This window comes from Sander vitreus, chromosome 12 (genome assembly GCF_031162955.1).
Source record: "Sander vitreus isolate 19-12246 chromosome 12, sanVit1, whole genome shotgun sequence".
NCBI classification, from domain to species: Eukaryota; Metazoa; Chordata; class Actinopteri; order Perciformes; family Percidae; genus Sander; species Sander vitreus.
This window is the reverse complement of record NC_135866.1, coordinates 26,298,903-26,323,687: the sequence shown is the minus strand read 5'-3', so window position 1 is coordinate 26,323,687 and position 24,785 is coordinate 26,298,903. Positions and strand designations below refer to the sequence as shown.

Below are 24,785 nucleotides of genomic sequence, written 5' to 3'. Positions count from 1 at the left end.
AGGGAAGAGTTTTTGTGGGTGCTTTTTTCTTGGGGAAAACATGGAGCTATGGCCTACAACAAATTAGGCCTATATTTAGGCCAAATTCATTCTTGCAGGCACAGGGAAAAGTTGAGCATTGTTGTGCAGTTGAAAGAACCAAATGGAACCTTGCCATAGCATCGATTGGGTTTTTCTCACTTCAACAAGGCTGTGAGCTTTTTCTTTAAAAAAAGTTTTAGATCTCAGAGAATAAAACCACTCCAGAACTGTCCTACAACCGAGCCAGCACACATCTGAGTGGTAGCTTGTGTCCTTGTTTCGTGCATCAATTTCCAAAAGGAAAGTACAAACTCGCTGTGTTTAAGCGCTCTTGATCAGATGAGATTCCTATTTTTCACCACATTTCATATCAAATCACCCAGCTGGGCGGCTCATATATATAATAAAATGCAGTTTCACTGCCTCTCCTCCAGACTGCCTATCTTTACTGCACACCTGGGATGCCGTTCCATTCTGCTTACCTGTCATGGCTGGTGCGGTTGTACCTCCACACAACTGAAATTTCTAGAAGGTCTTCATTACAAACTGATGGTGGAGTTTTGAAAGATGCGGGCGTGTACCACACAGGGAGGGCTAATGAGCTGCGTCATGCACTGTTGAATTGGATGGAGCTTGTTTTTCCTAGCTTGACCTATATTGGGGACAAAAAATTGGGATATCTTGTCTTGTGTAAGTCCACCAATTTTGTGTGCAATACTACACCTGGAGAACACTTTAATTGGAGCATTAGGGCCTCGCGCAAACCATGAAAAACAACCCCAGAGGAAAAGTAAATACCCTTTGACAAAATGTAATATAATTTGAATAACACATTTCTCTCTTGGTCCTCATCACGCCCAAAACATGACATGAAAATACAAACACAGCCAAAATGTATGCTCTTGATTAAAAATGTGAAAAGAAAAAAAATAACATAAAGGCTTTGTTTATTTGGTGTCTTCACAGCCAGTAAACAGAATATGCTATGATACGTTTGAAGCTGTCAATGTGGTCTGACGAGCTGTCAAAGACAAGACACGCACTGGCCCTTTAATGGCTGGACCGCTCCATTCATGTTCAAAGGGGAGAACTGACCGACTAACAATTAGATGTACTAAAAGTTAATAAAAAATACAAAGGGTAATAGGGATATACAAAAGGAAATTGCATTGAAAATGTAGACATCAGAGTGTAAATGCTTACAGTCGATGTAAAATGCAGTACAGAGCAGTCAGGCCGAGTATGTCCTCCCGGTCAGCTGCATCTATCTGTCTCATTGCAGAGACTGAGCTGCTGGCAGCTGTGTCAAGGTAGCCAGCATTAGTGGAATTATAACCGGAAAATATGTGATTTTTACCTTCGAAATAAAATCATGAGCTTTTTGGTAGGCAACCATATACTGTAAAACAGTCTGCTACTAAACGACTGCTGCTGTGTATCAGACGTGCCCATATTTCCATTCACTCTATACCCTAAATTCTCGATCGTTGACTCCCTTATTTTCAGACAACATTTTTTATTTATAAATATTATTATTTTACTTTGCATACATTTTGGAACCTGTTTGAAGGTTACTATTGTATGTGTGTGTGTATATATATATATATATATATATATATATATATATATATATATATATATATATATATATATATATAGACAGATTTATAATTACAGCATAATTTGACTCTACTGTTACATTGTATTCATTAGAGGTGGCAACACATTTTTCTGTGTTCTTACATTGAAACAACAAACAACTATGAACACTTGTTTGTGTCTCACTTAATTATATCTGGTTCGAAATGAACATATATTTTCCCTTTTTGTTTGACATAGGAAAGAACAAAGGCAGGCTTTTGGTCTGTTATGTTAGCAACATCTTTCCCCATATAAACGTCGGCGAAGTTATCATAATCAAGATTTAAGTACATTTTAGTCAGAAATCGGCCATTATTGTGAAAGTTGTGACCGGAAGCTCCAGTTTTATTGCCGTGCAGTCTGACCTGGCTGCTGCTGCTGGCTAGGAACAGGATGCTGTCAGGCCGAATAGACGCATCAACCTAATGTAGAGAAACCGCAGCAGCATCCTTTGTTTTCTGGAGCTGGATATCCAGGTAAGGTCGGCGTACTAGCTTAGTTGTGATGCTAACCTGGCTGCCTGTCATATCTAAAATGACTGAAACGCGACTGAAGCCGTTGACGATACGCAGGAGCCGTTTTTTCTTCTTCATTTCAAGTCATGTCGAAAAGAGGGCTATTGTTAGGCATGCTGTCATAAAGGCACCAGCATAGACAAATTCATTTTATTTCAGCGTTTGTCTGTTTAGCTGAAGAGGTAATGTAGCCTAAGTGTTTTGTGTGTGGCATTGTGTTGTATAAACCGCTGTTTGAGTTTTTGGTGTGGCGTTACAGAGGTAGCTTCCAGCTCAGGAACACACAGACATTCCGTACTTTAATACATCCATGGTTGTGCTGCTGTCTCGGTGGGGGTCTGGCATTTCATTGCACCACCACCACCACCAGCGCGCGCGAGCGCACACGAACGCACGCACGCACGCTTGCACGCAGGTGTAGTTGGTGTTTGTGTCAACTGCTCGTGTGCAGCCCCTGGCACGTGCAATCTGCACTTACCAACTGGTGAACTGTGGCAATTGATTCTCTTGTGTAAGGAATTCATGTTTGCAATTTAAAGGGGTGTCTGACATATTAAGTGCTTTTTTGACTTTTTTTGTCTTAAGTTTTTATATAATCCTGTGTACATCCTACTTTTTAGTCTTGATGTGACAGTTATTTTTTTGTATTTGGTTGTGGCCAGTGCTGGATATAGTTTTGAAATGTTTCCAAAGCCCTATTGGTCCCAATATGATATCTAAGTTTCAATACCAAAATTATTTCTTGTATAGATAACTTACTTTGTGTACGCTAAGTAAACTATTTCCTGTTTCCCGAGAAATATATTAATGGGAAAACGGGAAAAACTAATTACTTTTTAGGCGTAAACCTTTTATGTAGCCTACAAAATATATGTATCACTACAGAAATCTGTCCTTTAAGAGCCTTTTAGACCAAATGCAGTTTGACCTGCACTTGCCGATGGGTAAGCCACATCTACAGCTCGCTTTACGCAGCAAAAAAAACAAACATTGTGGTGCGGCGCAAGCCATTGAAATAATGGGCCCTATCTTGCATGCGATGCAGCGTAGCGCAAAGCCCGACGCAAGTGTCTTTGCTAGTTTAAAGGTCCCATGACATGCTGCTTTTTGGATGCTTTTATTTAGGCCCTAGTGATCCACTAATACTGTATCTTTCCCAAAATTCAGCCTTGGTGCAGAATTACAGCCACTAGAGCCAGTCCCACAATGAGCTTTACTTAGGACGTGCCATTTCTGTGTCTGTAGCTTTAAATGCTATTGAGGAGGAGAGGAGGGGGGGGGTGTGGCCTTGACCAACTGCCATGCTTCGCTTGTTTGCAAGCCATGATGTCTCGCTCTTTCTCATGGGCGCGCAAAATTCTCTGGGCGGGCAAAGCAGAGAAAGGGGAGGTAACCTTCCTCCTTATGACGTCATAAGGAGGAGATTCCAGATCGGCCCATCTGAGCTTTCATTTACTCAAAGGCAGAGCAGGATACCCAGGGCTCGGTTTACACCTATCACCATTTCTAGCCACTGGGGGACCATAGGCAGGCTGGGGGAACGCATATTAATGTTAAAAAAACCTCATAAAGTGACAATTTTCATGCCATGGGACCTTTAAGACCAACACAACTTTGTCAATTTCCCGTCCAGCACCTGCGCCCATCTGTGCGCCCATTTTTTCGGGCCCTTTTTTCCGCCATTAAAAGCAAAAGTAGATTTGTACACACCCTAAACGCACCTGCGCCAGGCGCTTCACGCCGTACGCTTAAATCGTTAAAATAGGGCGCAATGGGTTTCAGAGCGTTGCTACGTTTGGTCATAACGGACCCTTTTAGAGTGGCTTGCGATCAGCTCCGGCCACGGGGCATCTGCTTCAAGCTGTGTTTATACTTGCGCTTGACACCCATCGTACGGGCCTCCTGAATGGCGTGCATGCACAGAAACGTTTATGCTCATCGCATTTCTCCGAAAACCCCAGGGGGGGGGCGTAAAAACAAAATAATCTGTCAGTAAGCAAGAAGTAGGAGAGAAGAAGAAGACAGCGGAAGTTAACGGAAAGCAGGCTGCCTGGCAACAGTAGGAAACACATTGTAAACAAAGATGTACCCAAAACATAGCATTTCTGTACTCTAATTATTTACTTGACTGTTGTTTATCTCAAAGTCGTAATTACTGTCTGCCCCTCGATGTTACCAACACTCTTTCCATGAGGCCGGTTTCTAGCTTTGACAAAACGATCTCTCATGTTTTTCCGCACTCTCCTGCAAAATGTTTCTTCTTTTCCCAATGTGGTGGCTCTCTCTGACCACATATTTAAGGCCATTTGACTCCCTTCTGGTCTGTGCATGAAGAATCATACGGATGCGAACCTGCTCGGCCCTTCTTCCTGACTGTGTTGAAACAGAAAGCAGGTAATTTTCTGGCTCGCGCACCTCACGCAGGGAACAACCCAGTGACCATAAACCTTCAGGGGGCGTTCAACGCATTCAGGGCGCCCAGTGCCAACAAACCATAGACACAGACAACCCGCAGCAAAACGTCTATATAACCGTTCGGGGCGATAACACACCCCTACGTTTTTGACAAAAAAAACCCCCATTTTTTTCCAAACTTTTCATGTGCATCACTTTTTCATGTTGCTTGCTCCCTACATGTTCTGGAAAACATATCATTTTGTAATGCACCTTTCCAGTCAGTGACAACTTTGGGTAAATTATGGAGAGTGCACAGTGTGTATCCAAAACATGTTTTTGCTCAGCATGGCTAGATTAACCTGCTGGGGGTCCCAGGGTTGCTGTAAGGGTGGGGTGGGGGGGGGGGTGCTACTAACCAAGCTCCTTCCACATTCTGTTTCTTGTGTAGGCCTACATTTTTCTTTTCTGGAAAACTACCTGTCGCCGGATTTGCTGTATAACAATGTATTTAAACACATAGGCTTAGATTCAGGAATATTCAACACCTAAGCACAAAACTGAAATAATGAAAAATACATTTTGACACAGGGCCTCTATACGAGAGAGGCCTCATGATAATAATTGAGGACCCATCTTATCATATTATGCCTTTATATAATAGAGGCCTTACCCGCCTTATCATATCAGTTAATTGTGCTGTAGTGCTGCATACTTCTAAACAAATGTTCAATGAAATCAGCACAAACCAGTTGACAGACAGTAAGCCTGGAGCTTTTGAAGCCACTGGAGTTTTGGGGCCCCAGGGCAGTTGCCCACTTTGCCCAGTCAGTAATTCTGTCATGGTGACTGGTCAAGAAACTTGAACCAAATATTTGATCCAGCATTCGTTAAATACGTTAAATTAAACAAAAGTGTAAAAGCATAAAGAGGTCCTACTTTTAAAAGCAGGATTTATTTAGCCACATTTTGTTTAGTTTTTTAAATACATGCTTTTTTTTCGTATAACCTAGCTCAGAAAACCTGGTTAAGTTCTTCAAGCCTGTCTTCTCTTCACTCTTTGGCAGTCTGTAAAGAAAACTTGAATGAAATGAACTCTTTCTGAATTCTTTCTCAATCCTTCTGCGCAGTCGATTGCACAACAGCACCATTTCTTCAGTTTTCCATGTTGTTTGCACTCAGATGGGAGTGACATTACCTTGCCTTGCCGTCTGATCTGCAGAGTTGTTTGGTTATTGAGGCCCTTCGACCTAGTTACAGAGTCGAGGAAAAGTAATGGAATTTTACATCAGGGCCACAGTGAGAACCTTGAATGCTGACAGTGCACTGCTTCTGTCTGCAGTCTTGATGAGTAATGCTGGATAATTGAGTCTATGCAAACACCGACACTCAGGGTTTTTCCTGGCTCTGACTGGAGCTTCGGCGTAAGGCCCAGGGCTGCAGTGTCCAGGAACACTTGAGAGGGATTTGATCAAATCTATGCAGTATCGGAGGGAAATATATATTGACTATTATTATATGTTATACTTGGCTGGGTAATAAAGCACACAGCTCCCCATGTACAGTATAGACTTTGTTGGGGTGGTCCACTGAAGTCGATTTCCCCCCATCCAAATGATGTCTTTCTAGAGGTCTTCTGTCTGTGATGATGAGGCACTTTCATCTGTTGCTCCTTAAGAAACTCTCTACTTTGGTCATGTGAACAACTTTTGTTATTTTGGAAATTTGTTACCAAGTGGATATCTCAGTGTTTAAATGTATCGGTTCCCCTTTCACCTCGTTTGTCTTTTGAGAACCAATATGTCTGACAAGTGGAATAAATATGAAAGTATGTACATAGATCTTGCTTTGAAGGCAGCTAGGAAATGCATAGCTTTAAAATGGAAGGCTTCCAAACCCCCAGCGATAGTCCTCAGACTTTTTGAAGATGTGGCAGTCTCATAGAGAATTTGATTTTATAAATGTTTACATTAATTGCGACAAAAGTGTTATCTGAGTGCATTTATGATGTTGTTTGATTTGTATGTTTTGTAGTTTTGTGTCTTTATTTAGTTTGTTTTATTTTAATATGTTTATGGCATTTCTTGTCTGCGGTGTCCTAGTGTGAAGGATCTGGAATAGGAATAATGAGACGTATGTTTGAAATATCTTTACGCTGTTTATGTAAAATAAAAAATATAAGAAAAAAAAGAAACTCTGCTGTGCTTCAGTACATCCACCTACCACCTTCCACCCTACCACACCAGATGGAGCTTGGTACCTCTGTGCTCTGCAAAAAACATTATTCAGTCATATTACTAACATCACTGAGTTGTTTGGGCCTTAGCAACTGTTACTGTAAGGTAGAGGCTATTGGTGTGTGTGCGTGCGTGTTGCACGATATGAGGAAAATGTCAAATTATTTTGACTGATGTTGCGATTGCAATATTGGAGGGAATGATTCATTTTTTGGATCATCATTTTCATTGAAACACAAATACAAATGTACTATAGTCATGTAGTGTGATTTCTGCAAGAATATGTACCAAACAAAGATGTTTTCCTTTAGTCTGTAGGATAGGATTGTAGGCTGGGACGTCTCTGCTGGCCCACAAAACTTCATTCAGAATGGTTAGACACCAGTTTTGCCTTTAACAAATATTGCGCCTGCGATTTCGATAAAAGTGTGTGTGTGTGTGTGTGTGTGTGTGTGTGTGTGTGTGTATGTAGAGGGGGGTGGTCTTCCAGATGGCTGGCCCAACCAGATTAGAGATTTTAAACCTTTCTACTTTGCCAACCCTGAAAACAAAGGCGTATGTTGTCATCGTTCTGTTCGACACTGAAGTGGGGCACCAAATGGTTACAGTAATTCTCCTTCCTTGAGATTAATTAATCAACAAATGCTGCAAATAGTCATTGTTTGAGACATAAGAAAAGCTACGCCCCCCCCCCTCTCAGTCTTCAAAGCCACTGGCCTACATTACATCAGGTCAACAGCATCTCTGCTCGTGTGATGCTCGGGCATTTAGCTTCCATTCTATGACTTTAAAGTGGTGCAATGTAACTTTTGATACAATCTTCTGATGTATTCATAGGAAATGAAAACAAAATGCCTGTTAATAGTTGGGTTGATTTTTGTTTTTCTGATCTGATCTGGTGTATGAGCTTAAACCGGAGTGATTTTATGCAAATCGGCTGAACCGTCATTTGTCATTATGACACGTTTTGGCAAATTACAAAGTAGCCTCCATCAGCAACCTGTGCAGATGGCGTCACAGCGCTAAATCCAGTATCTTATTATCTGTATCTTAGATTGGGTTTTTTTGTTCCGTTCCAGTCATTAGCAGACAGCGGTAAGCGAACATCCACAAAGCTATCATTACTACTTTGCCACAATGTGAAAACATTAGTAGGAGACAACCGCTTTCGGAAGCCTGTAAATAAGCTCATAGAAGCCTTTTCTGCGTGGACACATGGGACAGTGAATGCAGTGTCTGTGTTTTGATCCACCTAAACATGGCTGGCAAAATCCTAACCTCAGCGGTGATGGATGCTGCTGGATCATCCACAAGCTGTGACTTCCAGACAGGGATCACTGAAATGTATGAGTTCAGCAGAGCGTGTTAGTGCCGTTTATGTGGCGGGATAATAACGTTGCATAAGAGCAATTATTTTTTTCAGTGACATCTGCTGTACAGTGAGGGTACTGAGGCTGCAGAGAGGATCCGATTTTTAGACTTCAGACAATCTCTGCCATCGTTTACGTAAGCAACTGCACTGTCGTGTTTCCTGGAGATTGGATTTTAGGAGGAATGGATTGTTGAAAAACATCTTCTAATCAACAGTGAACTGGTGCATTAGTTGGTCCAAGCTCCATGTGATGCTGTCTGCATTGCAGGGAACTAGAGATGTGAGGTCTATGACATGCAGATGGTTTTTGGAAGGAGCACAGTTGGGTCTTCCTGCTGCTTGCACAGAGGTTCTGTGTTATGGCCTCTGTATTTACCGAGTTACAAATCAGACTAAATAAACTGACATAATGTGTGACAGGCCATACCTTCTATACAAAAGGCAATGCAAAATTACAGTATTCTTTCAAAGAAAACACTTTGCTTTACTAGTATCACTTACCTGAAATCAATTGTTTGCTTAAAAACAGATATTATTATTTTTTTTTACGATAATACAGAACATAACCTCATCTTTATCTCCTGTAATATAAAAGTACATTTTAGCCTGCCAGGCTATAGTTGTTGATGATGACAACAGTCCCTTTATTATATTTCATTTCATTCTTTCATTCTATTTAAATATCAATTATGTATGATAACATGGGGGAACATTTTTTTTGTCAGCTAGGGTTGTGTGATATGATTTTTATATACTGTGATACAATATAAATGTGTCTTCTATCAGAGAGTCTGCCGTATCATCCATACCATGGTATCCAGTGTTTTCCTGGATGGTTTGTGGAAGACTTAGGTGCATGTATTTAGTGGGGGGTTTAGGGGTCCTCCATCAAGAAACATTTTTCTAACGTTTTTCAATAAAAATAAAAAATAAAATGCAATTTTACATAATTTTAGACCATTATTATAACTATACTGTATGTGTGTCTAAAACATTAGAAGCTAGAGCAGATAATAACACTCAAAAAGCTTAAAGACTAAACTTGCTAAAAGAGTCCACTGGGAACTACAGTCATTAGATCTGAGGGTAGCACTTTATAATAACTATCCATAATTTATTAAGCATTAGTTAACTATTAGTTAATGGTTTGTTCATGATTACTTATTAATTGTTCATACATAGTTCATCATGAGTAAAGGATTTGTTCACACAGTTATAAATGGTTTGTTCATAGTAAATAAGCCTATTAGTTAATGGTTTGTTCATCATTATTAATTTAGTGTTCATACATAATTCATCATCAGTAAAGCATTTGTTCACATAGTTATAAATGGTTTGTTCATAATAAATAAGGATGCTCACATGGATTTTAAATTCATTCGGCTTAGGTTATGCCAACAAAACGGCTTAGGTGCCAAGCCTTATAATGGTAGGCAAAACCCTGGTATCCATCCCTTTCATATCTCTTGGTGTATTAGGCCATTGTGGGCATTTTTACAAATTAAGGAGCAAGACTTTCAAATTATTTGCAGTAATGTGATGAAGTACTTTTTTTTTTTTTTCCTTCTTTTTTTTCAACTCTTTTTATTTGAATTTCACAATAAATGCCATACAGCGGAGGCCATGGTGAACAAAGCATAGTTGAGAACGTATGTCAATTCCCCTCAAGTCCCTTACCCACCCGCAAACCAACCCAGATCAGGTCCAAACCAGACGGGGACAAACAACACAGGCCCATGCACACAGACAAATACACACCAGTGAGGACAACATCCAAAAGATAAAAAAAATAAACAAATAAGTCCACAAACAAATTAAAAGAAATACAGGAAGACAGGAAAAAAAGGGGAAGGGGGGGGGGGGGGCAGCTTGTAATGTAATGCAAGGATTCCACCGGAGGCAAATGTGCCACAGTTTATTTAGGGGTAGTGATGGCGCAGTGGATATGAGATCCGAGTTCGATTCCCACCAATACATCAACCAATTACCTTGTAAATTGTAATTCGCTTTGGATAAAAGCGTCAGCTAAATGACATGTAATGTAAAGCTGACGTTGAGTGGAGCAGTCTAGAAGGAACTCAGTCCTCCAAGTCAGGAGATAAGCTGTTAACGAGTTCTGGAAAAGGGTTCCACGTCTCTAGGAATGTGGAGATATAAGCCTCCATTTGAGCAAGATCAGTTTCCAGGCTAGCAGAGATGTAAACAAGGTGGTTCTTTGATCTATAAACATTCTGATGAATATCATGATGTAATATGAAATGACATATACCATGGTTACATTCTTTTTTTTAATGCTGGTCAACCATTCCTCATGTAAAGTTTGTCAACCACCCAGTTAAACTAGGAAATATTTTACAATTTTTACGTTTTTAAACATTAAAACTGAGGTTACTTTTGTCATGACACTGACTTCAGTATATAGCACGATTTGTTGTGTAGAATTGTATAGAACAGTTTTACTCTTTATTTGGTTGGTCACCAACAGGAACACCCCATGGCCCACACTGCATCCCTGTTTGATGACAAAATACTGGTTACCGGTCTGTGGTGGGACAGTATGCGGTTATGTCTTTTAGTCCGATTAGTGTGCAGTAGCTGCTGCTCTGTATTTCTACTGACTTCCCCCCCCACCTACCTAGGTATTATACACCTCTGATGAGCGCGAGTTTAATTAATGACATTTCCACTGGACACTTAATTAGTACTACACTGATTTTTAAAGATCAGCAAGGAGGAATTCAATTCTAAATTCTTCTCAGATTGATGGATGTTCAAATCCTTTATTTGGAACAGTGCACATTAATCTTAATTCTTGTATATAGGTTTGTACATTCTCCACTTTGTATTTTTTATCTTCATTTTTTGAGTATTTGTTCTTGTATTCTATTTTATTTATTATTTCATGTATATTCTGTATGTGTGCTGTGTGTCTGATCTATATATCTATTAATCTAATCTAATCAACATTTGCCTGTAAATTGTGCCAGTTACCCAAGATTTGAATAGTTTCTGCTTTCACTTTGGGCTTAACTGCAATGATGCCATTCAGGCCTGATAAAGGATGAATGTTTTCTGTCAAATTAAACAGTTTTTTGTGCCACTAAAGAAGTTGATTTTAGGTTATATCCTCCTTCCCCAAAAGTAGCTGAATTTGTTCTTCCCTCCCACATGGTTGTTTATGATTTGAGTTACAAAACATTGACTGTACAAGTGTTAGGGAATTTGTCCAGTCAATAAAAAGTCCTTAGGTGTGTGTGTGTGTGTGTGTGTGTGTGTGTGTGTGTGTGTGTGTGTGTGTGTGTGTGACTGGATTGAGGCCACCAAATCCACAGAGTTCAACAGGCTCACTGTCTATCTGTGGCACGCAAAACCCGGCATGGATTAAGTTGTGTGTCGCCTCTGATCTTGTTAGCAGTACTTCTGTCCCACTGACTCCGAAGCAGACCTCAGGACTAAACGGCACATATGACAAAAACGTCTCCAAAAAATAAGGGAACTTATGTTATTTACATTTATTGCAAATTAGAGATGCTAATCAGGGGTCAATTTATAACAAATAGTGTCAGTCCTAGTCTTTGCTAACCACAGACTGTTACTTTTGTAGTTAAAGTTAGCTACAGTACCAGTCAAAAGTTTGGACACCCTTTCTCATTCATTTGAATGGGAAGAAGTATGAAGTAAGAAAAAGGTTAGAGACAATTCAACTCTGGCAGTTTCACGGGATTGCGCCCACTTGTCGCTGCTTGCCCATGCCCCCCTACCACCTCTCATTGAGAATTAATTCCTAGTTGTGTCAATGGCCCCCCCCCCTGTCTGAGAAGACCTTTTAGGCTGCGTTCAAAGTTAGCCATCCAGTGATAATTATTGTCATTATTGGGATGATTATTTTTTCGTTTAGTCTACATGTCTGAAAATAATGACAAATGACCATCATAGTTTTCCAGAACCCAACATGACGTCATTAGTTAAGCTTCTTGTCCAACCAACAGTCCAAAAACCCCAAATAATGAACTTAACAATAATATACAACAGATGTGGCTGGGTTGGCTCAGTGGGTAGAGCAGGCGCACATGTACTGAGAGGTTTATGCCTCGACGCAGAGGTCCAGGGTTTAAATCCGACCTGTGACGATTTCCTGCAAAAAGCTGTGAGATGAACAAACAGAGAAATGTATCTTTTTAGTTAGTTAAAAAACATGTTGACAAAGTTTCCTTTTTGGGGACATAATTTGAAGTTGGAAAAAAGGTAATAAATTGTAATATATCGCAGAATGTTGCAATATGTTAAAAATCGCAATAATATTGTATCGTGACTTAAGTATCGGGATGATTTTGGGATTTGATATCGGGAGGCCTCTGGTGATTCCAACCCCTAATTATTATACAATTTTGGCGATTCATTTTTAGTCAATCGGCTAATGATTTCCTGATTAATCACTCTTATGACTAGATCATAATGCCCATATTTAATGCTGTCTTTTTTTTAAACTATATCCTTAGTCCTATAAATCCCTAATCCATTCCCTAATCCTATAGTTTTTTTTATATTACTAGGTCTACATTATTCTCTTATATTGTCCATATTTAATGCTGGTCTCTAGACTTTATCCTTGCATTATTGGACCTAGTTGCACTACCACCATGACACCCACTCTCATAGAGCACCTTACCATGCATACTGAATCACAGGGTCAGTCCCTGCCCTGTCACTGCAAGCGTCTCATGCTTATACATCCCTTAGTACATTCATGTGGATTTTTATTTAGTATCTTTTCTTTTATTGTACATATTATTCATGTGGATTTGTTATTTTATCCTGTTTATGAATGACCTTGAATTTCCCCTTGGGGATCAATAAAGTGTCTGTCTGTCTGTCTGTCTGTCTGTCAGTCAGTCATGATGCGGAGGGACAAACATAGTGTAGCTGTCCGTCGTCCTACAAAACTTTAGCTGCGAAGCAAGGAAAAGTAATTTGGCAAGATAATATGATGGCCAATGAAATACATGAAAGCCCACATTCCTGGTAGATTGCTTGAACATAAATCTACTGTTTGGCTGGCAAATAATGTGACAGCAGATAAAATGATCCTTGTTTGCGTTTTGTAGGGATTAGTGTCTGAACTGATCTTGGCACTGCTTCCTCTGGCATTCCAGCCGGCATCGTGCTGCCCTGAAGCACACAAAAAGCCTAGATACCGAGCTGCTTCTTCAGGCCTACCCTTTTCTCTCCCCTCATCCTTTTTTTTTTTTTCTAGAGATGTCAGCCTCTGTCTTTCCTGTTGAAAAAGAGGAAAGCAGTGCCAACGTCAGATCAGAAACTAATCCCAAACATGGTAGAGACAGTCTTTAAAAAAAATACCTCTAAAAATGGTTTCAGAGATGTTTACTAAGCTCTTTTATTTCTAAACAGTGATTTTATTTGACTGGGTTCAACAAGGTGGGCTGGTGGGGAAAAGAAAAGTCCTTGACTAGTATGGTGATTAAGGCGAATAGATCTGTCTGTAAACTCATTAGCTCGGGCAGACGTCAGCTTCGCTCTTGTGCTTCTTACCTTAAACAGGGCTTCAGGCTCCTCTTGGGTTGCTTCCTGAAGTTTCTCTGACATTCATCCTGGATTTCAAAAGCATATTCTTGAAATCCAGCTTTTTCTCCTATCAATTTCTTGACATCCGCTTGTGAAGCTTGCATATAAATGTGCTGACGTACGATGTTAACGGTGGACTACTACCTTTTGGCTCAACGTGACGCAAGGCGGACCTATTGTTGACATGGGCAACAATGTGTACCGTGATTGCGTGCTTTCTCATTCGCCAAGTTGTCAAATGCTTGATAGCTGTGTGGAATTCCAGGAAATGCTCTTCCTGTGGTGAGTCCACCTGTTTGAATGAAGTATGTAGAAGTATGATGTTCTCCAGACTTTTCTTATGAAATCCCCGTAATTAAGCGAGTGCCTACAAAACGAAAGAATTTTCAAACTCAACTTGTGTAGCTTGGATATCAGTCAGTTTGGAAAGCAATGGTCCAGTGTTAGAATGAACCATTAAGAGCTGATTGTGCAGGTTTCTCATTCCAGGCAAGTACTACAGTATATACATTGATTTCACTAATCAAGAATAGATTAAGTGCATCATTTTTCCTACTTTGGTTTTGGTTTGGCAGTGTCATTAGGTGTAATGGGAGTATTTTAATAAAAATAAACCGGTCTGAGCAGCTTTCATGTTTTAGGAAAGAGCAGATACTATATCTATTTTTTTATTTAAACAGTGTTTGCTCTTATTGTACCAGACAGCTTAATTAACACCCCATCTCTACTTACAGCAAAGACAATCTTCAGCTGTTAGGGATCGGCAGGACCTTTAGAGCAGGTTATAGGATTTCTCTGTCGTTGATTGTCCAAATGGGATCTGATCTTTTGAAAGGCTTCTAGAACTACTGTTCAATCCCATTCCTGATATGGGTTGTCAGTGATTTCTATGTAGCTCTTAATGTTACGTTTAGATTTGAAGTTATCTTTTATGTCAGATGCCTAACCTTAGCGAGTAGGGACGTTCGTGATTGATGATTACCGTTTTAACCGTTTTGGATTTTGACTGATTTTAATACTGATCAATAATCAGTCAAACAGTTAAAAACAGTATTATTAAAACAAAAAAAGTTATGAAAAAGTTTTTTGCATTGTAAAAGAAAAATAGGCTGTACAGTCTTTCTTAACTGCTAGTTAACTTGCAAGTTGTTGGTTAACTACTTTGCACTAGCAAGTTGCATTTTAGGCTGTGTTCTGTTAAGTTTGTGGCTCTCTGCTGGACGGCACTACAGTATATCGATGAGGGCTGGCGGGTTAAATCAGCCGTCCTACACACATAGTATGCCAGGCAGACACACAGCTGACAACCTCGCAGGTGGATGGGTTAGGAAGAGGCCGCGGGGCTCCGCGGACAGCTGGGCAAGGGGTTTCAGGAAAATGGCTGTGTCCGCGACAATGTGCGGATCTTCGCAACCAGTACAAGTCTGCACCTGTCTGCGGACGCTGAGCGCAGAAAGTATGTCCGAGCATCCTGGCCGGGGGAACTGGGACACCGTTGTCGGTTAACGAGGGTCGGCTATCGCTCCGAAGAAAAAAAAAAATTTAAATTGGCATCCATATAAGAGATTTGTTGTTACCAAATGCTCTGCGTGGATACTTAAAGCCAGGTGTAAATGAATAGCCATCTGAAAAATGTAGCAGAAGTATCTCTCTTGTCATCTCACACTTCAAATAATTAGTTGAAGCTACTGATAACCAGATGGCTTCCACAGAGTTTCTATTTTGACACAATTTTTAAAGGTTTGGGGTAATTCAGTGTTTTGTTTTTAATTGTTCTGTATTTTTTGATTTGGATTTCCAAAGATTCCTACTGTAGATAAGGATAGAGGGAAATCTTTCTGTGGGTTGTCTGTGTATTCTACTGGCTAGCAGAGAAAGTTGAACTTGTACTTCTCTTGTCAGCTGATCCTGTAATCTGAGCAGATAGAGAATCTTCTTACACTAAAGAAAGGTAAGAGCAGTGGGCAGACATTTAATCTGTAAAACTGACAGGTTTCAGTACTCAATGCTACAGACACAGTTATTGTTAATAATAAAGTCCTGAGGATTCATACCCAGTCCTGCTTCAGTTATCTGTTGCCTCGATGTGTTGGGCGGGTATCTGTCCGAGGTTTTTCCCTGTTTTTTGTTTAGTTTGTTTTTTTCAATTAAGATTTACAATCATTTATTGTCCATTGAAGTTTCAATTTCCATTGTATTGCAATGGCATTGTTGGAACAATTTCGTCGACCGTATTTCAATTTGTTTCATGGCTTTATTTATCTATAGGGGGTTTTTGTTTTAACAAACACTCAACATTATCACAGATGTTCTTTCCTCAAAACACTTCACCTACAATTATGAGAAATATATTATTCACTCCCCTGTCCAGCTATAGTCCAGCTCACCTGCAGAGCAGCTGCCCCCACAATTCAACTTCAACTCCTATAACAGCGTACAGGTCATTGTCAAGTCACATGTTTGAACTGTAACACATTTGAATGCCTTTATTTATCATCTGTGATGTGAAACCATCACAGTTCCACACAGTGAGAGAAATAAAAACCTATGTACATCCTGGTAACGGTTCGCCTGTCATATCAGGTGGACCAGTTCCCACTTATAATGAAATATGATTATTATCAGTAAACCGAAATATTGGAGTAACCTTTATAAATGTATATACATATATACATTTTCCATATTTGTTCTGGTATTTAGGTATTTTTCCTTTTTATCCACCGTGACTGTGCTGAGTATGTTTCCCTTCATTCTCTGCCTCTCTCGCTCTGTTATTAAAAGACCGACTTGCTCCACTTTTGCCTCAGTGGGGATCTCAGTTATATGAAAATGCAATAACAATGCTGATACCACACAGCCCTTTTACTCTGCCTAGAAGAGCTCAAAGCCTGTAATAAGATTAGAGAACGGTAGAACACACTGGGAAAGAGAGAGAGGAATGGGGAAGTGACAGAGGGGGCCTCCATTTCCCATTCGCAAGTGGAGCATACAGTAAGACAGCAGCAAATAGGGCTGGGACGATATGCTTTTGTCCCGATTTGATTGTTTCACGATACATGGGTGCCGATTTGATTTGTATTAGTGTTTTCATTTATCGCAATTCTATGAAGTATTGCGATTCCCTAGTATTGAGTATTGCAATTTTCTTTTCCTTCTTTAACAAAAACAAAAGTTGAATAATACACTTCTAGAGACAATATATCAGTAAAGCTCAATTTACACTTTCCACATCTACATAGCTGAGCTCTGCGTGACATACATTCTGTCAACAACTCATGTCCTCAAGGGTCATGGCAGGGTTTGGAGGCTGGCCAAAATGAATGGCTGTGCTGAGCATGCAGACTGCACATGTTTGGAACATGAAACATGGCCAATACTATCTGACATGAAAGAACAATTCAAACTTGCTCAATTAAACCAAATCCCCGAAAACATCTTTCCTTTTTTGTCTCGTAGATTGATTGGATGCATAGTTGGATGGCCAAGGCGACTTGTGTTGTTTCCGGCTGCGCATGGCTGTAACCCGCCAGTAAGCAGAGTAGAAGAAGTAGAGGTTGCTAACCTATAGCGCCAGCCTCTGACCAAACTACGCTCTACAGTAGCACAGTTTATTCACCCCGAACCAACTGACTGGAAATAAGACCATTGTCTTCAATAAAATACAATCATTTAAAGAACAAGACAAATCAGAATCTGCATATGACTGCAAACATAACCTCTGCATTTTTGTTGTCCTCAGTTGGCCTCGCTAAGTTTATAGTTAGTAGCTCTAACCTTTATTCTGCTACACCAAGTGGCCATGGCAACACACATACTCACACACACACACACACACACACACACACACACACACACACACACACCCTGTCAGTTCTGTGTATATTTGTAATGGAGGGGGAGAGTTGGACCAATGTAATAGTTGTAGTTGGCCAATATTGGCACTTTATTCACTTATGATGCAGCCAATGTGGCTCCTCTTTGATATGACTGTAGAATGTATTAATACAACATGGGATGTACTGGTTGTCTATTGAAAGCCTTCAACATTATAGTGATGATGTTCAGCTCGATTAGAACATTTTGTGAGAAATATCCATCACGTGGGTTGAACCCTGTTGGTGGTGCCTTTGCTGTGGACTCATGCTCTGGAGCAGCCTGTCCACCCCAGTGCCTGCTGGGAATGTGTGGGAGGGTGGGTGTGGGGGGTGGAGATTAGCAGAGGAACAGATGAAGGTGAGTTGATGGGACTGAAGTACATTTCCAGGATAAAGCCTGTCATCCGGCATGATGTCCGTGCGTGCATGCGGACGAAGTACACACAGAGGTACACTGGTAAGAGCCAATGAGGTCTAACCATGTATCCAGCTAATTTAAATAGCTCACGTTACTGTATTGTGTGAACAGTTAACTTCATTTAATATTGTAAGTGACATTTTCTTTTGCGGGTGCAAGTGTTCCTCCAAAACAAGTTCCTTCCCGAGACTATTTAGACTCACTGTCGCTGCGTCCGGAGCTTAGGGCCGCCAAGATGATTGCGATTGGTTTAAAGAAATGCAACCAACCCAGAGCCTTCAACATAATCTCAATAGATCTTAACAGTTACAGACAGTTGTAACTAAATAATTCTCTTTAAAGAAGACACAAATGAAAGAAACCGAACAGGGAGGGAATAGAAAGAGAAGGAGAACTCAGAAAGTCAAATAAGTCAAATGAAGACCAAACAGAAAAATGGGTTTAATAACAGCAGCCACAAGCCAGTCCAAAACACTGTGTTCTATAGGACCAGCTACACACTTGTGATGTAACGTGTGTGTTTAATACTGCTGAGTCAGGCTGGAGGAGCTAGACTTCCATTATCATTGAGCTGGAAAAGCCCCGCCTCTCTCACACACACACACACACACACACACACACACACACACACACACACACACAGAGAGAGAGAGAGTTCTAACATCTGCTTTTTTCCCATGCTTTGGTGACAGTGACTGTCTTACAGGCTGAGCAAGACAAAAATGGTTTTAAAGCATAAACATCTGGAAGTCAGACTGAGCTCCTTCAACATAAAATGTGACTTAATATAACATAAATGTGGCATTATTGACCGATGTGTAAAACTTTCACTTTAAAGGACATTGCTCATTAAAGTGTAATGGATAGTAAAATAGTGGAAACCATATTCCTGCAGAGGTGACAGGAAGTTGTCACTGTAAAACATAAATGTGCATTATGTTTTGCTCAAGGGCACCTCAGGCGTGGTAATGAACAATCTGTTCTTTAACTTTCCCCACCCAGATTTATCCTGCTGGTCTGGGGGATCAGCCAGCACTTTAGCTCAGTAAAGAACTACAGTTTTATTATTTGAAAATCATCAGTCCAAAAGCCCCAGAGTCTCCTTGAATCTCGTCGAGTCACTGTACTTTTATGTTTTTATTTTATTAATTATAAAATACAGAAGTATGACTTGTTTCTATTGGTTGCTCTGGCACCCTCTGCTCCGATGCTAAATGCAGCAAAGTCAGCCAAACTCCTTCAGACGCTGGTCCAACCTTGTGTCCTCTCCTCTACCCTCAGTCAGCAGCCAGGCAGGAGAGACGCTCTGAGGTGTGCTAGCTTAGTGTGGACCAGCTGGTCTGCAGGTGGGCCGGACTGCACTGTAACTGGGCAGCAACCGTAAATGAAAAATGTAATCCTTATAATCGTAGGTGAAATGTATTGTAAAAAAAATCTGTAATATTCTTGATTTATTTAAAAAAATTGGCAACTTAGAGTTAACTTTAAAAATTCTACTTACAACTCGTATTACCTCCACCAAGGAGGTTATGTTTTCGGTTTGGTTTGTCCGTTTGTTTGTTGGTTTGTTTATCTGTCAGCAGGATTACAGAACATAAACTACTAGCCCGATTTATATAAAACTTGGTGTAAGGGTGTGTATTTTTCGCTTTCGTTAACATTGCGAGATAGGGCGAAAAAATGAGTGCCGTGTGAAAATTCACACGGCATTAACATAGTGAGATAGGGCAAGCCTTGGTGAAAGTCTGTGCTCTCCGGGTGGCCTTCTAATTTCAGCATAGACTGTTGGTTTGTGTCCAACATGTCTGATCGTCTGAGCCGTAACTTCGTTGTAGTAATTTCACATGTTGCAGATCTCAGCAATTAACAAGTAGTATGTTGTCATAACGGGTTGAAATGAAAGCCAGAGTGTTGCTGACTTTAAGGGTGTGCAGTAAAAAAAAAAAAATGTTTCCTACTTACGGATGTACAGTATGGGAACCTGTTTGTGTGTTTGTGCCTATATGGTTTCTGCTGTGTAGCTGTAGTACAGCTAGAAGGTCATTTGGTGCGACTCCAGCTCCCACTGAGTGACCATCTGGACCGCTGAGCTCTTGCATACACAGGCACCACAGTGAGTCATTAATGTAGAACCAATCAGTGCAGGGCCAAGTGATGATGTCAGCTATTAAAAAGAAGTGGATTTGATGAAGCTTAGAACCAGGAAAAGCTACACAATGAATACAACTGGAAAGAAAACTAGACTGTACGTATAAAGGGAAGGGAGGACTAGAAATGTGTAAAACCAAGAGAATGACTGGAGATTTGAGCAGTTAGAAGAGGGTTGGACACTGACTGTAGTGGACACTTTCACACATATAGTGTCTCAAACCACGCACTTCCGTTGTACACTACGTACAGACTTGCATAGTGCGTAAAATTTGACGGGTGAGTGTTCAAATCGCGGAAATGACAATCACAACATCTCATCCCTCCTCCTCCTTAGTTTAGGCCTATTTAGGTTCTTTGTATTGACGTGGGAATATATATATTTTTTTTCTAAACCACTTTGAGAAGGGCTGGGTATCGTTAAAAAAATGTCGGTACCCATACCAATAGAGTGACTTCGATACCGGTTCTGGAACGATAACTTTTTTCTTAATAAAAAAAAATGACATTACACAATATGGCACAAATCTTTTTATTTTTCAGCTCCTGCTACGTGAGCCCTGTTGCTGTGCTTAACGTAGAGTTTTTCCTGCCTAACCTCTACGACGTGTAACGTTAGACAGCCAATCACCAGCATGATTAGATCTTGGTAGAAGCATGCTGTGTGCTGATTGGCTTACTGACGCTGATGAGATTTACACCTTGGGTATTGAATGACGGGGCATTTTTTCGAATTTGGTACTATGAATATTGCGATATCAATATTAATTCCGATATTTTTAAACATATGTGAAATTACAAAAGTTACGGGAAAATGCATCAAAATAGATTCATAACAAATTAAACAAGTTTTCTTACAACACAAGGTTTATTTCAACTGATGTTCATATTGGACTGGTCCAACATGAAGAAATAAATAAGGACCATGTCTACAGAACAGGACATGTTCTACTGGTTGGACAGTATAAAATAAATAAAGAGAACAGGACACAACTTTTCTTTCTCTTCTCTGATTCGTTCTGTTTAGTTGTCTCTATCTATTTCTTCACTTACACTGTCACTCTGTCGAAATATGCACACACGTGGTACGCTCCATAGGGTTTGTCACGTAGTGGACCAGTGCCCTGACGTGCACTAACATGTGCAAGTGGCACGGTAACTGGCCAATGAAACATGATCATTATAGCGTTTCAAACTGGCTCTAAATCAAACACAACTAACAACGGACGGGGCGCAGCGCTCCACAATATAAACAAAATATTGCAACCCCTTTCAATATAATATTTTGCAACGTGATATTGCGATAACGATGTTGAGTCGATATATCATGCACCTCTATTTGGTACCCAGCCCTAGCTTTGAGCCGTGACACCTCATCCAAGATTTGTACCAATCAAACTGGTCGACTTTGTATGATCTCAATCAATATTGTTTGTTTGCAAGTAGTCACCTAGGTTTCAGCACTACTTATTTCACAAGGACACACACACACACACACACACACACACACACACACACACACACACACACAAAAAAGAATCTCGCATTGTCACTTTCTGGTGTCTCCAGGGCTTCTCTTTGCCTGATTTTCTTTTTTGTATAAAAAAAACTGTGTGGCTGATATGTCCTGGGATGTATACTACTGTACCACAAAACAATCCAAGCCCATCACATATATTAGATTGTTTATTGCATCTTTAAATAAATAAGTAAAATAATACACGTAGTGTTTCCACTAGGTTGGCAGCTTTAGCCTGGCGGGTGAGTTGGGGGTACTACAGCTCCCACCACACCAAATTCCCTTCTCAATTTAACACTTTAAAGTTTCTTTAAATATTTATCAGTTACTTTTGCGAAATCCACGAGAACCACTCTTTACATCGGCATGAATTGGATCCACCACCCAGCACTTATTTAAAAAGAAAATGTGTCACTTTTAAGTCCGGTTCGCCTGTTATTTCCGCTATTTCCTTGAAAGCAATGTAGCATTTAAAAGGTTTGTTTTTTTTAAACGGAGTCCGGCGCCGTGCTCACTCCATATAAAACTCTACATTACATCACAAAACAGCATCACTGGTCTGTTTTAACCGAATATTCTCTTGTCCTGCTCAGCTAAAAACACCACATCTGTTAGTCGTTTACTACAGAGCCTAGTGTTTGTAACTGTGGTTTAAACTTTTAATGACTTGAGATTTAAATATAGGGAAAACACTGTTCTATTAAATCAATGGCCTTTGTTAAATGTCAGGGACAGCTGTGTAATATTATGGCTCCAATATAAATAATTTCTCTAATCTGTCTTTCTTACATTCAAACGGCTCCTATGCCTTCTGTTCACTTGACATGAGTCACTCTTAAAGGTGCAGTAGGTAAGACTTATAAAACTAACTTTCTGTCATATTTGCTGAAACTGACCCTATGTTCCAGTAGAACTACATGAAGCAGGTCATTAAAAAAAATCGGACTCCTCTGGCACCACCTACAGCCTGTAGTGAGATTTGCAAAAATCCACCGCTCCCTGTTCAGATGCACCAATCATGGCGCGTCAATCACTGCTCATGCACACGCATTCATTCTCCCTTGTGGAGGGAGGGGCTTAGGAGACCGTTTGTACTTTAGCAGAAAGGGGGGGAGGGACTGAGAAGTTGTCGATGTTCAAATTCTTTGGCTAAGTCCTGGATCTTCACAATCCTACCTACAGCACCTTTTAATATTTTGTCCTTTGTGTTTCTTTTATTGACAGCTGTGACGCCCACTGACAACCTGCAGCACCTGGAGGAGAAGGGGGAGGCGCCTAGTTCCAACAGCCACTAGCAAGATCTTGGAGCATAGAAGTAGCCAATAGGCTCAATAGGACAGCTCCAAACTGGTAAAAAACTTTTTTATGTGACACTACATACAACACGCCACACTGGAGATGCTCTCCCTGTTTCTGTGATATAACTAATACTGACTGAAGAAAAGACAATGTTGCAGAAAAATCAAATCTTAACAAAATGAAAAAGTGAAAGTATACAAGACATTCCATTTACTACTAAAAGAAGAAATGTATTCAACATTCACAATCAGGAACTAGAAAAAAGCCTTTTATGCCTTCCCGTTTGTTTCCACCATATCTATCTAAAGAACCAATGGCCGTTACTGTAGGTAAATAACGGAGTCAATTAAACAGACAAATTGATTTATTCCATTTAAGATGCATTTTGCACACCATTAAACAACAACACAGTCATCAGGTTGGTCTTCGTAGTGACTGTGATGTTTGAATAAGTGTTGCAATAGAAAACTCTTTGTCTCGCTCTCTCTATCTCTCTATAGCCTGCTAGATAACTTTGTTTAAAGAATAACTTTACTCTAAATATGATTTTATTGATTGAATTAATGAAGTGTACTATTAAGTCACTTTTTTTTTTTAAAACAATGGCTCCTGGTCCCAGTTCTTTGGCAGTATGTTTGTCCTGCAGACCAAAACAGAAAACTTTTTTTCTCTAATCAGTCACCAGGAAACACACTGATGTCATAATCATGCTACTGTAATAAACCTAATGTGGATTCTCACTTGATGCAAGGGTTTAACAGCTTTCCCTCTGTAGATACCTACAGCATAGATTAGTTTAGTTCAGTGTCACATTCCATCAGTTGATATCCCCTGTGTTGTTCAGTTGGCTGTGATAGAGAGCGGCGATGGCGGTGAGCAGAAGGTCTGCAGTGGAGACTTTAAAAGTCTACATTTACAACCTTCAAACTGAAGACTGTTAATTTCTGCACGGCTGCACACCATCAGGCCCCAACAACAAATATGTTATATATTTAATGTTAATAATGTTTAATGTTAAAATAATGTTCTTGTTGAATTTAAAACAAACAACTTTCTTTTGTGGAACAAATTGAACCTTGAATTGAATATTAAAGGCAGCACTACAAAAGGAATGACAGTTATATTTTTTGGCCATTTTAGGCCTTTATTTGACAGGAAAGCTGAAGACATGAAATGGGAGAGAGAGGGGGGAATGACATGCAGCAAAGGGCCACGGGTTGGAATCAAACCCGGGCCCACTGCATCGATGAGTAAACCTAGATATATGGGCGCCCGCTCTACCAACTGAGCTATCTGGGCATCCAGACAGTTACATTTTAAAGTGCAGTTTTCTGCTGATATTTTCTTTCAACTAACACAGAATATTACTGCGTGTCTTTCGTGAAATGTCGCAGCCTTTCTCAACTCAAACTGTAATCATTCTTGTTGTACAGCTGTTATTGTGTCACTAAATTAAGTTTTGATATTGTTTTAAGCGAGAAACTAATCATTTAGGTTGTGAACATGTGGGGAGTTTAGTAAAATAAAGGCTGTAACTTTTGATAATGTGTGTGCATGAATTAGTAATATGTTCCCTCAATTTAATGATTCCCACAAATTTCTTATTTTGTTCCCTTGCATTAATCATTTTCTGTCTTCAAATTACATTAAAGCCACTATGCGTAAACATTTAATGGGATTATGGCATCTATATCATTGTTTGCTAAATCCACACAACTCATCCTAATCAGGCTAATTAACAAGTATTTAGTTAAGTGTATCAG

At 40.0% G+C, this 24,785-nt stretch overlaps 1 protein-coding gene across 1 annotated transcript in view; it reads left to right on the top strand.

The window, feature by feature from the left end:
• Positions 1–2,043: 2,043 nt before the first annotated feature.
• Positions 2,044–24,785, top strand: part of fam110b (family with sequence similarity 110 member B) — a 36,082-nt gene continuing 13,340 nt past the window's right edge. Inside the window, exons 1-2 of the mRNA XM_078264922.1 lie at positions 2,044–2,138; positions 22,948–23,073. The gene's annotated coding sequence lies outside the window, so the exon portion shown is untranslated. The remainder of the gene's footprint in view (positions 2,139–22,947; positions 23,074–24,785) is intronic.